The sequence below is a fragment of the Lactuca sativa genome, chromosome 4 (genome assembly GCF_002870075.4).
Source record: "Lactuca sativa cultivar Salinas chromosome 4, Lsat_Salinas_v11, whole genome shotgun sequence".
Taxonomy (NCBI): Eukaryota; Viridiplantae; Streptophyta; class Magnoliopsida; order Asterales; family Asteraceae; genus Lactuca; species Lactuca sativa.
The window spans coordinates 113,953,869-113,970,990 of record NC_056626.2 but is presented as its reverse complement, the minus strand read 5'-3'; the positions used below and the strand labels follow the sequence as shown (position 1 = coordinate 113,970,990).

General features: G+C 35.4%; 1 non-coding gene across 1 annotated transcript; it reads left to right on the top strand.

The window, feature by feature from the left end:
- The first annotated feature begins 308 nt into the window (after window positions 1-308).
- Window positions 309-415, top strand: LOC128133981 (small nucleolar RNA R71). The gene has a single exon (XR_008232305.1). It is a non-coding gene; the product is annotated as a small nucleolar RNA R71 (small nucleolar RNA).
- The last annotated feature ends 16,707 nt before the right edge of the window (window positions 416-17,122 follow it).

The following is a 17,122-nucleotide window of genomic DNA, read 5'->3' as shown; positions in this document are numbered from 1 at the left end:
GGGGTCCATTGCAGTTTTCACAACCCACCCGTATGGCATGGATAGTTTGATCCATTTTGTCCATTCTCCTATCCATGGTTTTTAACATGGCCATGACCGTGGATAAATCTTCAGTAGCAGCGTACGCGGCTCCCTTCGTGACATCATTCCTAGGGTTGTGGTATTCTCTAGAGTGTTTAGAGAATTCTTCAATTAATTCTTTAATCACCGGGGGTGGCTTCTTTGTAAGTGGGCCTTGTGAGTCTAGCAACTGCCGGGTTGTGACATTGACTCCATCATAAAAGATGGAAACTTCTTGCTGGCTGTTTAGATCATGGTGTGGGCAATTTCGTAGCAGACTTTTGTACCTCTCCCATGCTTCATATAAAGATTCTCCAGCTTGCTGTTCAAAGTTTGCAATGGCCTTCTTGAGTTTGGCTATTTTGGATGGTGGGCAAAAGTGATCTATAAATTCTTCCTTCATTTTGGCCCAAGTAGTGACTGACCCGGGGGGAAGTGATTTGAGCCAGTCTTTAGCAGCACCCTTGAAGGTTACCGGAAGCATCCGAAGTAGTTGAGTTTCGCGGGTTACATTTGGAATGTTGAAATAATCAGCAACATCATTTACTTCATCCAAATGTTTGTAGGCATCTTTATGATCTTTCCCATAGAAAGGTATTTCCTTAAGCGCAGCTAGGATATGACCTTTTAGCTCGAAGGTAGCAGTTGCGGGAATTGCGGGCTGCACAAGTCCCAGGCCATGGTCGTCGCGCATCCTCTTCTTCCATTCCCCCATGGGAATTTCATCAATGTTAGCCATAGTGAATGCTAACTCTTCCTCCGATTCGGTTTCTTGTTCGTACGTTGCCTCCTCTTCTTCCTCGGTCTCGTATCCAATATCTTCTTGAATTGGCTCCTCAATTGTCAAGGAAGCGCTAGAAGCTCCTGATTTACTGCTCTTCTTTTTCCCAAAAACAGTCTTCAAGTTGGACAATGGTGATTTCTTTGGTGTGCTTGAACTCTCCACGTCCTTCCCTTTGTTTCTTTTTAATTCGGATTTGGGATCTTCAAACGGGGGTACCAGTGGTGTGTTTGCTCCTCTGGTCATGAGAGTCCTGAAATTCATCAAATAAAAAAAAACGTAAAAAGAACAAAAAGATTGTAAAAAAAAATTGCTGGTTAAACTGCTACTCGCCGAGTAGGTGCGAGTGCACTCGGCGAGTATCAGTGATATTTCACAAAAAAAAATTTAAGTTTTAACTTAACTAAAACAGATACTAAAACCTAATTACTAGTTACTAAATTGCAATAAATGAACTTTATGCAAGTAAACTCACACAAAGGATCGAAAAAAATTAGGAATTAGCTTAATTATTTAGAACCGTTCCCCGGCAACGGCGCCAAAAACTTGATGTTTGTAAAACCAACTAGTTTTATCCCTACTTTTTATTAGTAATTTGAGCACACAAAGGCAGTGAACCTGTCTTTAAGTGGTATAGATTGATAAGTAAGGTATCGAACTCAGGGAACGGACAATTAAACTAATAGCTAATTTTAACTAAAACAAATAATAAAAGTAAAGGGTTTTTCTCTAGTTTTGCAAGACTAGAAACTTAAACAAACTAAATTAACTAATTAACTAAAGCAACAACTATTCACCAAATTTGATAAAGATGTTTCTATTTAGGTTCAACCAATTCACTCCTATGGTTATTTAAGTTAAGGTGGATTAATTGCTATTGGTTACCAATGATAATAGTTAGGTTCATGTTCATTACTCCTAACCCTTAGACAATTAACTAATTTAAGCATTGATCAGGTGTTTAAACTAATTAATTCCCTAGAATAATTATTTGGATTAAATAAGATTTGTAATGGTCAATTAAGTTATTAAGTCAATTAACCTCTTGTTGATGGTTTCTCAAACAAGCTCACACATTAATCTTCCTATTTTCTTATTAATCTTAGTTTCATAATCATTACTTCTAAGCATATATTTTAGCATTCACATAGACATATGAGGTTAACAATTAAGTGATGTTCATGCAACCTAATTGCCTTCCAATTAACAGAAAATAGTAGTGATTAATACATAAGGTTCTTTAACAAACTTAATTTAATAAATCACCAATAGACAATTAAACAAGAATCAATAATTAAACCATAGGAGTTCTTTGGTATTCCCCAAACAGAAACAAAAAAAACGAGTTTAGCTCATAGTTGCAGTAGAAACAAGCATAAAAACAAAGTTTATGGAAGCAAACATGTTTAATTCCTAAGTCTAAGTGGTAGAATTAACCTAATTGCTTGAATTCTTCCAACTCTTGAAGCCTAGGGTTCCTTAGCGCCTTCTGTACCTTTTAGTCGCAGCTCATCCTTCAAAAATCGCCAGGAATGCCTTCTTATGGAATAAGGATTCGTCTTTTATAGATATCCCAAAACAGGGGGTACTCGGCGAGTAACAGAATCAACTCGCCGAGTAGGTCCATACTTATCCGTCTTGAATTTGCAATTGTAGTTATCTTCTGGCATATCGTCGGGCACTCGCCGAGTAGGGTCGATCTACTCGCCGAGTAGGACTCCTTCTTTCACTCTTTTATCTTCACTTGCTTTCCTTTTCTCCTTTTTGCCTCCAAACATATCTTTTGGACTGAAAACACAATTCACAACATTTTAAGCACCTTTTGTCCACATTATTCTCATAATCAATCAAAAATAACTAAGAATATACGTTAAATAATTAACTAATTATGCACATATCAATATCCCACGTAAAATAAATCAATTTGAGATAATGATTTTGAATTTAAAACTCATAAATTAAACAATTCAATTAATTTGAAATTTTGATTCAATATAAATGATATCATTTTTTTCCAAATGAATAACCGAAAATCTCCAAGATAATATTTTAGGATCTCATTTTTTTGGAAGATAATGATTTCCTTATTGAAAAAAAACTTATATATACGATTACATTGAAGTTTTTCTTCTTACGATTTTGGATTGAGTCGTATAATTCACAGTATTCTTCTTCAACGATCTTATTCTATAATTCTTTTTTCTATGTTCTTTCTTTACACTGTTCTCCTTCTTCTACAATTTCTTGTATATTACTTTGTTCTTAATCCTGTTCTCCTTCTTCTTACACCTATTAATGTAATATGTATTTAATTTATGTTCCCCGCGTTTAAAGCGGGTCATGATCTAGTTAATAACAAAAGAGTAACAAAAAAAAAGTGCCAAGGTAAATTGCAAACTTAGGGCTAGACTTAAAGATTTTTATTTCAATAATCTTTAATTTATATACATGTATTTTAATACAAGGTTATAACTCGTGGAAACCATGGTCGGTATATTTAAAATTTTATATAGATAAAAAAATAATAAATGTAAAAAAAAAAAAACAGGATATTGATGATCGTAAGTAATTATGAATTAATTTGTTAAGCAAAATAAACATAATAATGTTATTAGGATATGATTTTGTATTCTCAAAATTTGAATTGAATTTGATTTATTACCAAAAAAAAGGAAATAATAAAAATCATAGAAAATTATCACGTGTCAAAGAACCATTCTAAAAAACTGACATGTGTCATTTTTAGGTTTTATTTATTAAAAGAGATAGATGAGTTGGTGTGGCGATCTAATCAACATGTCACATCACTAATCCATGTTTGAGTGTCGAGTCAATGAAGCCGCAAACTAGGCAATAATTTGTTGATGTTCTCCTAAAACTTAATAAATAAAACATTTTTTAATTAATGGCAAAAAGATAACAAAAAAAATGTTAGAATAAATTGCAAATTTAGGATTAAACTAATAATTTTTATGTGAACAACCTTTAACTTTTATACTTGTATTTTTTTAAAATTATTATTCAACAATTTTTTTTACATTATAACTAAATAAAAATTGACATGATTCTTCTTTTCTAATATTATAACTATGTTTTACATTAGATTATAAGTAAATAGATTTTTTCATTATATATATATATATATATATATATATATATATATATATATATATATATTAAAGTTCTCTCATCTTAGCTACAGTGAACATGGTTTTTTTTTGGCAGAAATGGTCATTTGGTTTTCCAACTGTGTTTCTTTTCTTTTAGGGGTTATTTTAATAGATTTTTTCATTACTTTTACCTAAGTACCTCATTATATATATATATATATATATATATATATATATATATATATATATATATATATATATATATATATATATATATATATATATATATATATTAAAATTCTCTCATCTTAGCTACAGTGAACATGTTTTTTTTGGTAGAAATGGTCCTTTGGTTTTCCAACTGTGTTTCTTTTCTTTTAGGGGTTATTTTATGTCATCTTATATATTCTTTTGTATACGTGTTGATCTTAATTGGCTTCACTGATTTATTCTCCAAATTCGGATTTGTGGCCTGCTTCCTAGATCCTTCCCCCACCGCTTGTCTTATTGCATATCTTCCCCACCGTCTTCGTGTTCGAACAGTCCCGGTTTCCCGGTGATTTTATCCCCACACCATTATGTTAATCGATCCTTCCGGTTTCTTCCTTCCACCGCTTCTTATCCAAACTTTCTGTTCTCTTTCTTCCTTCCTCCGCTATAGTTCATCGCCACCACCGTCCAATCCACTGCATCCACTTTATCCACAAGTATCGGTCTACCAAAAGCTGTAGAACTCGTGTGGCTCCTCCAACTTCCTTTCCCTTCTTCTTCATTTGAAATTGATTACCTAGGTAACTACATCTGCATCTCCTCTCACATGTTCATCCCCTCTCACCGATTTCATACATCGTCTTCATAATTAAACCCTGGACGCACTATCAACACCTCCACCGCCTTGCTCCAGCTAACTGCATCTGCATCTTCTAAGAAGCCGGCTGTTGGCTTCAACTGGAAACCCGTCCTCCTCCGGTTTTTCTGGATCAAACGTCTCTGCATCGCTTTCTTCCTCTATATCTTCCCATTATTATTTGCTCCTGCTATGTTCATTGTGGTTCTCCCCAATCTCACTGTTGATTTAGGGTTGAACCTCTACACCACCGCCAATTTCTGATTTGCAGGTAACGAGGTTTTCATTTCGGATTTGAAATATGATGTGCTTCGATTTGGAGTGTAATTTTTTCATTTGGATTTCCATATTGTTAGGAATTTTAAGATTGCTATGATATTAGATTCTGTTTTTCGGTTATTACATCGAATTTCGACAATTGGGCTTACGTTTTTATTATGTTTCCATTAACATGAGAGGTGTCCCTTTTGAGAAATCTAAACATGCGATTATAACATCCCTTTTAAAGCTTAATCAACAAGATTTGTTTAACATCATAGCCTTCAATGAAGATATTTAATCATTCTCATCTTCACTTGAGTTGGCAACAGGAGAAACAATCAGAAATGCATGTGAATGGATGTTGAAAACATTGGTTGCAGAAGGAGATACAAACTTGATGTTCCCACTGAAACAGGTGAATTTATATATTGTGTACATGATCTTGATAATATCTCATCAATTTATTTTGCTAAATGATATTGTGTGATCTTTATATCCAGGCAGTTGAGATGGTTGGTAAAAATAGTGGACTTATTCCTCTCATTTTTCTCATAGCTGATGGTACTGTTGAAGATGAAAGAGATATTTGTAATATGATGAAATTCGGCCATGTAGATGGTGGCTTGAGTTCTCCCCGGATTTTCGCATTTGGAATAGGTGGCCTTTCTTCTTTAAAAAACAAAATTGTTTATATTAATTCATTAACATGTTATTCTTTCCATTTCCAGGTTCATATTGAATCATCATTTATTGCCAATGCTTGCTCATATTGGAAGGGGATATTATGATCATGCATATGATGTAGGTCAGTTTAATCAAATTCCAATGAGCTTATAGTCTCATATTATTGTTAAGTTTCTTAATTCTTTTAATTTTATGGACATTGTTTATTTGCCAGATTTAATTGGTGATCGTTTGCAAAGGCTGTTTAATAATGCATTGTCACCTTTTCTTACAAATGTAAATCCATATGTCAAGCAAAAGTACCTAAAATTCTGTCATTTGATCTCATGAATATGCTAATTTCTTTGCTATTTCTCATTTTACCCCTGCTATGTAAGCAGACTTTTCCAGTTCTTATCCTCCTTTTTTCGCTGTATTCCTTTATCACTATGTTTTCTGTCATACTATTTCCATTACAAAAAAATAATATCCGATTAATATGCTAAATTTTTATCCTTTCCCAATTTGCCCCTGTGTTTACTATTGTGTCTTTAGTATGCTAATTTTTTATCCATTGCGTTGTTTTCTGCTTTCTAAACATTAACTATTTTACTGTCGTCATTTGATCACATAAATATGCAAATTTCTTTGTTATTTACCAATTTACCCCTGTCTTTTATATCCTACTCTTTTTCTTTCATTTGTCATGTAACAATTTTTTTTCTATTCACTTTTGGATAATTTTCTTCTCCATATATGCCCCTATTAGAACCAATTTTAGTGTTGCCAAGAATTTTATTCTATTCTGTCCAACCTGTTATGTGGGATATCCGTAAATCCATATGTCAAACAAAAGTATCTAAACTTCTATCATTTGATCTCATGAATATATGTAAACAGAGTTCTCCAGTTCTTATCCGCTTTTTTTTCACTGTATTCCCTTATCACTATGTTTTCTATCATAGTACTTCCATTACAGAAAACTAATATCTGCTTAATATGCTAAATTTTTATCCTTCCCAACTTGCTCCTATGTTTAGTATTGTCTGTTTAGTTTGTTAATTTTTTTATCCATTGCATTGTTTTCTGCTTTGTAAACATTAAGTATTTTACTGTCTTCATTTGATCACATAAATATGCAAATTTCTTTGTTATTTACCAATTTACCCGTCTTTTATACCCTACTCTTTTCCTTTCGTTTGTCATGTAAATTTTTTTTTCTATTCAATTGTAGATAATTTTCTTCTCCATATATGTTCCACTCAGAACCAATTTTACTGCAACTAACAATTTTATTTTATTCCGTCCAACCTGCTATATGGGATATCTTTGCATGTATATGCCAAGAAATGTATCTAAACTTCTATAAATAATTTTTTTAATTTATGTTATCATTTCTCACAAATATAACTCTAGATATATGCCCCAACCACGACCAATTTTAATGCAACTAACAATATTATTTTATTCTGTCCAACCTGCTATATGGGATATTTATGACTCCATATGCCAACGAAAAGCATATAGACTTCTGTCATTTCATCACATGAATATGCTAATTTTTTTGTTATTTCCCAATTCACTCCTGTTAAGCATACATACTTTTCTGGTTCTCATCCGGTTTTTTTACCATATTTATCCTTTCCCAATTTGCCCTTGTATTTGGTATTGCATTTTTAATATGCTATTATTTTATCCATTGCATTGTTCTTTACTTTCTAAACACTTTCTATTTTACTGTTGTATTAGAATGTGAACGCTTATCTCCAACTATACTGCCTTTTAATATTTATAGCCGACTACCCTCCAATCTCTTCTACTAGAGGAGGTACGGGTATCATTGCAGAAAACCCAAGTGGAAATCTTGATTTATCCAACTTTAATTAATGTAATGTTTATTGGATTGCAGAAATGTTCAAAATTGGGAAATGAGAAGGTGATATGCCTGAGGAATCCATGTGTTGGATTTGGTAACTTAAAGGCTACTTGTCACGGGATGACTCTTTTAGACTAGTCGATACCGTGTGCCACTTAGTGATTCTCCGACTAAGTCAGGCTAACTTCGACGATCTAGATGTACTAACGAACTTAGGAAGCAAGATTTACGATAAGGGACACTTTAAGAAAGCTTCTATTATATAACTCAACTTCTTTACAAGGTGTTGTCTCTTTCAAACGACCAAGGACATACCATATCTAGGAAGTCCATTCCTAGTACCATGCGATAGTCGTCCATCGGAACCACTATCAAGTCGATGGTCCCTTTCCATTCTGCAATCTTCATGGGTATTCCACGAGAAACTCCGAGGATCGGATTGGATGGAGAGTTGACAACTTTCAACCGACCTAACTCCTTTGTATAGTGAATACCCAACTTCTTAGCTTCTTCCTCTGCGATGAAACTATGCGTTGCTCCGGAATCTACTAGCGCCTTAGTGTTCCTTGCATTCACTTTAACTTCGATGCACATGAGACCCCCTCCTTTATTTTCTTCCTTCTTAGAAGATTTTATCTCATCTTTTGATACTGAGTTCAGAAAGCGCATTGAGCTTATTTGTGCTTCGTCTTCTTCTTCTTGCAAAACCATCGCATAGAAGGTCTTTTTCTTCGGACAGTCTCGGATCAAGTGAGGACCATCACACAAGTAGCACTTGATCTCCTTTCGCTCTTCTCTTCAGTTTCTTCCTTCGATTTCTTTTCCTTTCGTATTTAAAGGTTGGGATGTGTTTTATTTTGGTTCCGGTTTCGTCATAGTTTGTTTTCCCCCACTATTCTTCTTAACCGTGCTTTCTTTTCGAAATTCCATTAGATCTTCTGCCATGGCAATAGCTTCGTCAATGTCTTTGACATTTCTCCTCTTGAGCTCGTTGTAGGACCAAGATTGTAGTCCATCCATGAAACAGAAAAGTTTGTCCTTCTCCTGCATGTCGGGTAAATCTAGCATCAAGCTCGTGAACTCGACTATATAGTCTCGGATGGATCCCGTATGCTTTAGCCCACGAAGTTTCTTCATCGCTATGTCTTCAGCATTGTGTGGGCAGAATTGTCTCTTGAGTTGCCTCTTGAATTCTTCCCATGTGTCTATGGTATATAATCCTTTCTCAATATCACCATGCTTCCTTCGCCACCATAGAGCTGCACTCTCGCATAGATAAAGTACGGCTGTATCTACCTTCGTCTTGTCGTCCTTCACTTGACTAGCATTGAAGTAGCATTCCATCGACCAAAAGAATTCGTCAAGTTCTTTGGGGTCGCGTTTACCTCCATACTTCAATGGTCTGGGTGCTTCTGTGTGCGGAAATGTTCTTGCAATGGTCCCTCCAGTGATTGCTGCCTTGCACAGGTTTACTTCGGCTTGTAATGCGTCTACCTTCTCACGGAACTCGCTCTGCAGAGTGTTAATAAGGCCAAGGACTTCTTCCTTTATGACACCGATGGTCTCCTTCAATCCATCGCTCGTGTCACTTATCTCGGCAACGAACTGATCGACGGTATCCTTCCATTCAAGGATCTCACCGACGTTAATCTCTGTCCTTGTAAGCTTGTTCTCTAAGCTTGCCAAGGCATCTATCGATTGGTCCCTCTTCCTGGACTTTCTTCCTTTCTCTTCGACAACAGGGGGCACGTTTGCGACTTCACTACTTCCTGCTTCCGTAGTCATCATCTCTTGCTTGTACGAACTCCGGCTCTGATACCACGTGTCACGGGATGACTCTTTTAGACTAGTCGATACCGTGTGCCACTTAGTGCTTCTCCGACTAAGTCAAGCTAACTTCGACGATCTAGATGTACTAACGAACTTAGGAAGCAAGAGTTACAACAAGGGACACTTCAAGAAAGCTTCTATTATATAACTCAACTTCTTTACAAGGCAACTTCTTGATGGTTTGGACAAATGAGTCCTCCCCCTATTTATAGGAACCTTACACCTCCTCAAATGGAAGTTTCTAGGTCCCGATCACTCATGACTAATCTAGACTCTTCCTATTATATACATGGATTTTACAAGACTCTAGAATGTTGTAAACTTGTATACGATGCTCTAGAAATCTCTAAGTCTTCCCGTCATTATCCAAATCGTTCTTGTATGATCTAGCGTGTTCTAGATCCTTCCAAAGTCTTCCGGTTAATTCTAGTTTCGTCTAGTGTCTTCTTCATTTATTCCGGATCGTTCTCCTTTATTCCACGGACATTTGTAATATTCTAGCACCTTCCAGGGTCTCGTAGAGCATTCTTGATCTATCCGAAGATTTCTCGAGTATACTTGATCGTTCCAGAGTTCTCTAGACGTCCGTGGAATTTTCCAGAAACTTGGTCCGTGACATACTGTTGCAAATCTACCTCCAGGAATCGAAGACATAAAGTTAATAAAAACTGCAAAAAGGGTGGTGGAGGCTGCAACATCATGTTGGGGGATATTCGTTAATTGGTGGTGTTGGAGGTGTGTAAAAAAGATGTGGTCTCAACTCAAAAGCGAGCATTGCACACTAGCTATCGCACAGATCTACATTGCTCTTACTTGTCTTGAATGTCTTGATTGTTGTTGTGATCTGTGTTATTTGTGCAGCGCCCTATGATAATTCTGTTAGAAAGTTTTGGCTATAATTTATGTCCATTGGATCACCATGAATGTTGCAAGTTTTATTAAATATCGGTATTCATGTTAGTTAACAAGAAAAGTTAAACAAAAATGAAAAAAAAAACATATAACATGCCTTACAGATTGAAGCTTTTGCTTCTATTATCCAAAAAATCATCAATGAACTGCGTTCTATTCCTTTCACTTTGATCTTCTTATTTTTAGGTTAAATTTTTTTGTTTATCTTCTTTTCTTTCTGCAGGTATTTGCTAAAGGAATGGAGAAAGTAAGACATCATAAACTTATCAATAAAAGTACATTGCTATTTCATACATTTAAATATTTTGCTTGCTTTTTTGTTTGTAATATTAGATGAGTAAGTGGATTTTACTGACTTGATTTCAAAGGTGAAGATGGCTGATTTTTTTTCTATCGCATAAACATCTATGCGTTCTTTTAGTGTTCTATGTATATGCAACCATTTTGGTCAGTCTTCATTCCACATGCGAAAGCATACCCACAAACAACCAAAACAAATTATCAATAATCATGTGTGTTCCGTAAATTTGTTTGTTCCGAACCCCGCGGAGCGGGGTTTCCCACCTAGTTTATATTATTTATATATAGAGCTATTTTAAGCCCAAACTCCAATTAAAATGTTAAGGATTAAAACATACACATTATTCTCTTTTGCATACCACATGTTGAACGCTCAAATATATTTTATTAAAAAGATTTGACAGAATGAAATTGCCGTATCTTTTTAGATTTTTATGTTTATAATGAATTCAAATGGTTTATTCCTATTTTCTATCATAATTTTATAGCTTAGTGATAGGTTTAAATCTAAAAAGAACATGTAGCATGGATAATATTATACATACTTTTTAAATATAACAAAGAAACACAATGTATTAATCAATTAAAATAAATGAGAGATCTAACAGATGGATAAAGTAGTCCTTTAGTGTAATTTAAGAATACAAGCTGTAGCATGGATAATATTATATATACTTTTAAATATAACAGAGAAGCATAGTGTACTAATCAATTAAATAAACTGGGAGATCTAACAGATACATAAAGTTTTTATTTATTTATTTATTTATTTATTTTCTTTTTGCGGAAATACATATGAAAGATATATGGTAATTAAGGTTTGTAAATCAACCGAACAAAATACCTACAATGGCTTGTTCAAGTTCGTTTTTTAGGTTAGCTAAATAATCGAACAAACACGAATAAATTTTCTTACTTATGCTCATTCGTTTAACAGATTATATTGTTCATATTCACTTGTTTATGTTCGTGAACATGCTAAACGAACAAAGATAAACAAATACAACTCAATATATATGAATTTAAACGAAGATATAATAAAGTAATGTAATAAAAAAAATTGTATATATATAAACATAAATAAACTTAAACGAATATTCACATACATAAATGAACGAACAAGAAAATTGTTCATGTTTGTTCATTTAATTAAAAAAACCGAGAATTTTAGTTTGTGTTCGTTCATTTATTAAATAAACAAATAAAAACAAACTTTTTGCAGAACGATCCATTAAAGGTTCGATTCGTTTATTTCCCTAAATTTATAATGTCTTGTTTTCAACCAAGACATTTTCTTTCTCCCAAAGGAAAATCTAGGCTAGTCTAAAATTCCTTCATGTTATATTCCAAGTGGAAACCAATCAAAAAGCTTTTGGATCATATATATATATATATATATATATATATATATATATATATATATATATATATATATATATATATATATATATATATATATATATATATATATATATATATATATATATATATATATATATATAGGGTCCGTATCGGGTAGAAATCCAAAATTTTGTAGGAACTGCGATAACTATTCTCCACCAATCATTTCGTCAATGTCACAAACCTCAAACACATTTACTTGGTCGTGACGTGTTCGCACGCGATGTACGTGCATGGAACGTAATACGGACTTGAGAGAATAATCATGTGTGATGCACGTCCATGGAACGTCATTTAAATCGGTTTTTCTTTTCTTTTTCATTTAGTTTGGTTTGTTTTTCGTTTTTACTGTTATATTTTTTGTTTATTTGTTAAAACAAAATGAATTTTTTTTAAATAGATATATGTTCGGTTTTAATGTTTTTAATTTTTTGTTTTCGTTTTTTTTCATTTTTAAAATTTTTTCGTTTATAGTTTTTTTTAAATGTCTTTACTACACACCTGAAGATAGTAGGGATTTTTTGGATGTTTTTTTTAAACTAAATATCGATTTGAGTTTTTAATGTTTAACAATTGTAAAATTTTAAATAAGAAAAATACTAAGGATCATAATATTTCCTTCATACTTTTCTTAAATCATAATATTTTTGGATCATAAAATTTTGAATCATAACGATATTATGCATCATACATTTTTTGATCATATTAATTTGGATCATAATATATTGAATTAAATAAAGTTTTTGTTCAATACAACATTTGGATCATTATATTTTTTGAATTATTTAATTTTAAATAATAAAAAATATAATAATCAATGATCGTTAAATATTTGAATCAAAATATTTTTTGATCATAACAAGTTAAGGATCATAAACATATTGAATTATAATATTTTGAATAGTGTCTATTTGGATCATATTATGTTCAACATTTTTTTAAAAAACTTTTAATCTTTTAAAATCAAGTTTGGTATCTAAAACACCTTATTTTTTAAAAATTCGTTTTACAAAGTCATTAGAATAGTGAGTAGAAGTATTCTTAAATTCTAATAAGGGCACAATAGTCTTTTTAGGTAATACATGAAGCAAGCGCAACAAAAATAGATACTAGGGACCATACGAGTTAAAAAAAAATAAGTTAGCGATCAAACACATAAATGCCCCCAAACCACAGGGACCATTCATGTAATTTACTTTTACTTTTCGTTTTATTCATATTTGGCTAACTATTTTTTTTTGTAGACATCTAGGTAACAAACTTGTTGAAAGTGTTCGCATATGATTATTATGATCGGATGTAACTTGCTACAACAAGTCATAATGGTCATATGTGAACACTTCCAAAAAAGTTTGTTACCTAGATGTGTACAAAACAAAATAGTTACCCAGATGTGAACAAACTAAAAAGTTAATTACCTTAACAAGTCATATTCCCTATGAGTTAGCTTGTAACATCCCAGGTCCAGGTATATCTTGTAACCCTTGATCTTTGAGCACTTGTCCATTTAAGCCCTTCATTGAGAAAAGGTGGTGAATGAGTATGTGGGGTGTATAAGAGAGTACGCTCAACGTACTCATAAGCGTGCATTTGACGCTGAAGCCACCTAGTACGTTGGGCGTACCAGTGGGTACGCTAGGCGTACTAGGCCCAGAGTGAAAACCCTAATTTAGGGTGAGTCCCCTAAATAAAGGATATGATGGCCTCATTTCTGGCTAGGTGTGCCCTAACCCTCGTTTTAGAGCTTGTGAGTTCATTTCTGAGCCTTTGAGAGTTCTTGTGTGTTCTTGAAGAGAAGAGAAAGCTTTTGAGTAAAAGGAGTGGGAGTCCAAGCTCTTGGATCTGAGCATATCTGAGTTGGGAGCTTCATATAGAGGTATAAAGCTTCAAACTTTACCACTCTTTTGTTATGAGCATCATAGTAGAGTATTTTAGGGTTGTATCCTAAAAAGGTGGAGACTTTGTGAGATCTTGAGCTCCAGCGACTAGAACCAACCCCCTTTGAGTGTATTAGTGGTGTAATGTCATAAAAATCCAATCTTGGTTATTGGAATCAATCCATGCATGAGTTATGAGCTTCTTGAGACAAAAGAGTGAATATTTTCTGTGTTTGTGACCATATCAACCATGCAAAGGCTTAAAGTCACTGACTTCATGGGTTAAGAGCTATTAGGGAGTCTAGATCTTTAATATGACCCAAGGTCAGAACTGGTTAAGACCAAACGAGTGAGAAGGGTGAAATTGGAGCATAAGCCGGGCGTAATTCCAATACGCGCATCATAGGGGTCGCGCATCCCCGATGCCTGCATGGCAGCCGAGTACGCCCAGCGTAGAGAGCTGGTACGCGCAGCGTACTCCCTGTCGTTGACTTTTGGTTGACTTTTAGGGTTTGGTTAATTTGTGGACATTTATGGCCATTGAGCGGTAAAGTGGTCTTTTGCCCTTCTATGAGTTAGTGTAGCCTCTTGAGAGCCGTGGTTAATTAGGGATAATTGTCGTGTATATTAGGCAGAGGCTAGACTGGTGATTTAAGTTCGAGATTTGCTGATTTCTTGCAAGGTGAGTCTTCTCACTATACTTACCATGAGTGGTATTGTGTGATTGAGATGTTTATTGTGCTATCTGTGTATTTGATATTCTGCATTATGTTTTTGTGATTTATGTTGAGTATTGTTATTATAAGTTTACTAAGTTGAGACCGGAGGGTCCCGCTGAGACACATAGACCGGAGGGTCTTATTGAGTTATAGCCAATAGTGGCTATTGAGCTGTGTGTGGTATTTTGGAGAACTCACTAAGCTTCGTGCTTACCATGTTATGTGTTATGTGTTTCAGGTAGTTTCGATGATCGCAGGAAGGCCCCGACTTGATTGTACACACACTCGCATTGGAGACATGTTTTGGAGGATCCTGGATTTTGTAATAAACAACTTTTGATATAAAATGTGTTAGTGTTGATACTTCAGACGTTTGGGAAATGCGACATGTGTTTATTTTGTTCGAAAATGAAAGAAAATTTGTTATGAAAATTTTCGGTGTTACAAGTTGGTATCAGAGCCTTGGTTTGAGGGATTCGGATGCACCTTCAGGTGTGTTTGGACTCAAATTGAGGATTTGAGAAAATTTTCCCAACAGAAACGATTTTCTAAAACGAGAAAGAGTTTTAAAAGAAAATGATTTGGAGCGGTGTGTACAATCAACCAGAGCCCGAACATTGATTTCCCAAAATATCCTTACTTTTGTGTTATGAGATATTTATGAAATATTCTGTTAGAATTGCATGATATAAAGTAGGCCTAGTATTTCATATTCTAGGGCTAGAGTTGCCTGATTTGTGATGCCTTATCCTAGGAGATGCTTTTGATCAATGTTATCTGCTATTTGTTATGAGTATGTGTCGAGTTCTGAGTCAGGAGATGATATAGGGGAGAGATACCTAGACGAGATTGAGAGGGGTTTTCTGAGAGAGTAGTCTGTGATTTGTGAGATAAAGAGAATTTGTGAATTAGAATCCTAGGAGGAGGGCTTGGGGTGACTACAGGCTTGGTATGGAAGGTAGTATTAGACCCGTACTACTGAAAGCACCAGATCTGCAGGCAGGCTAAGTAAGACGCTAAGGAACAAGTATGGGCGAGTGATCGAGTGTGAGTATACTCGATCAAGTCTCTGATGATTTTGTGTTGTGTTTCAGAGACATCATGGTAGCTACACGCCACACCCCAGAGAGCAACGGAGTTAGCGATGACGAGATTTGCAGGATGATTCATGACAAGGTGGCCACAGCCATTCGGGAGGCTATTCCAGAGATGTTTGGGTCTATTAAGATCACTCTGATCGATATATTTGATGAGCGATATGTTGCTGCTTCAGAGGCGGCTGATGCTGCAGCCAAGCCATAGGAGGGTGACTCGTTGCTGTATCGGGAGTTTAGCAACACGAAGCCACCAGAGTTTGATGAGACTCAGGATCCGATTGCTACGATGAGATGGATCTCTGACATCGAGGGATGTTTCTATACTTGTTCATGTCCAACGCATTTGAGGGTGCGGTTCGTGCTGAACCAGCTTCACCTAGGAGCGAAGGACTGGTGGAAGTTCGTGACATCTGGGTTTACTCCTGCAGAGCATACTGCAGTGTCTTGGGAGAGGTTTGTTGGGATGTTTCGAGATGAGTATGTTCCCCCGGTATAGAGGGAATGTTTGGCCCATGAGTTTCTATCTCTTATACAGAAGACAAAGTCAGTGACTGAGATTACTCGGATGTTTCACAAGAGGGCGTTGTTCTGCTCTAAGCATGTGTCGACTGAGCAGGCACACATGAGCCGGTATTTGAGCATTCTGAGGAGGGATATTCGAGAGTTCGTGGCGAACTCGTCTTATCGGACATATGATGAGCTTCAGGCAATTTCCAGGAGGAGGGAGATCGAGTTGGAGACTCAGGCCAGGAAGGATGCGGAGTCTCAGGGGAGAGACCGCGCGACCGGTGCAGTCACAACCAATAGCTAAGCAGGCTAAGCCCACTGATTTGAGGTCAGGAAGCCAGAAGGGTCGTGCTTGTGGCAAGTACGGAAATAGTAATGAGGGTTTTTGCCGGACAGGGATTTGCTACAAGTGTGGCAAGGAAGGGCATATGGAGAAGGATTGCCCCAAGGGATTTGCAGTCTGCTTTCACTGCAACCAGACCGTCCATCGGAAGGCCGAGTGTCCTCAGCTTGTTCAGGGATCAGCCCAGGGTTCCACTCCTGTTGCTTTGCGTATCACTGATGTTCGGCCAGTGAAGGTCGAGGTTCCGAGAGCTCATGGGAGAGCTTTTCAGCTGACAGCGGAGGAGGTCCGCGCAGCACCTGATGTCGTGGCTAGTATGTATTTCTTTATTCTTTATTTTGAGATTTATTGTGCTTATTCTGTGCTATATTTAGGTACATTTCTTGTGAGTTCTATACTAGATTTGGTGTTATTTGATTCGGGTGCGAGTCGATCCTTCGTGTCTTTAGCTTTTAGTCGTCACATCAGTATCCAACGTGAGGCGTTTAGTCGACCTCTGAGGGTTTCTATAATTGATGAGCATGCGGTTTTTACTACT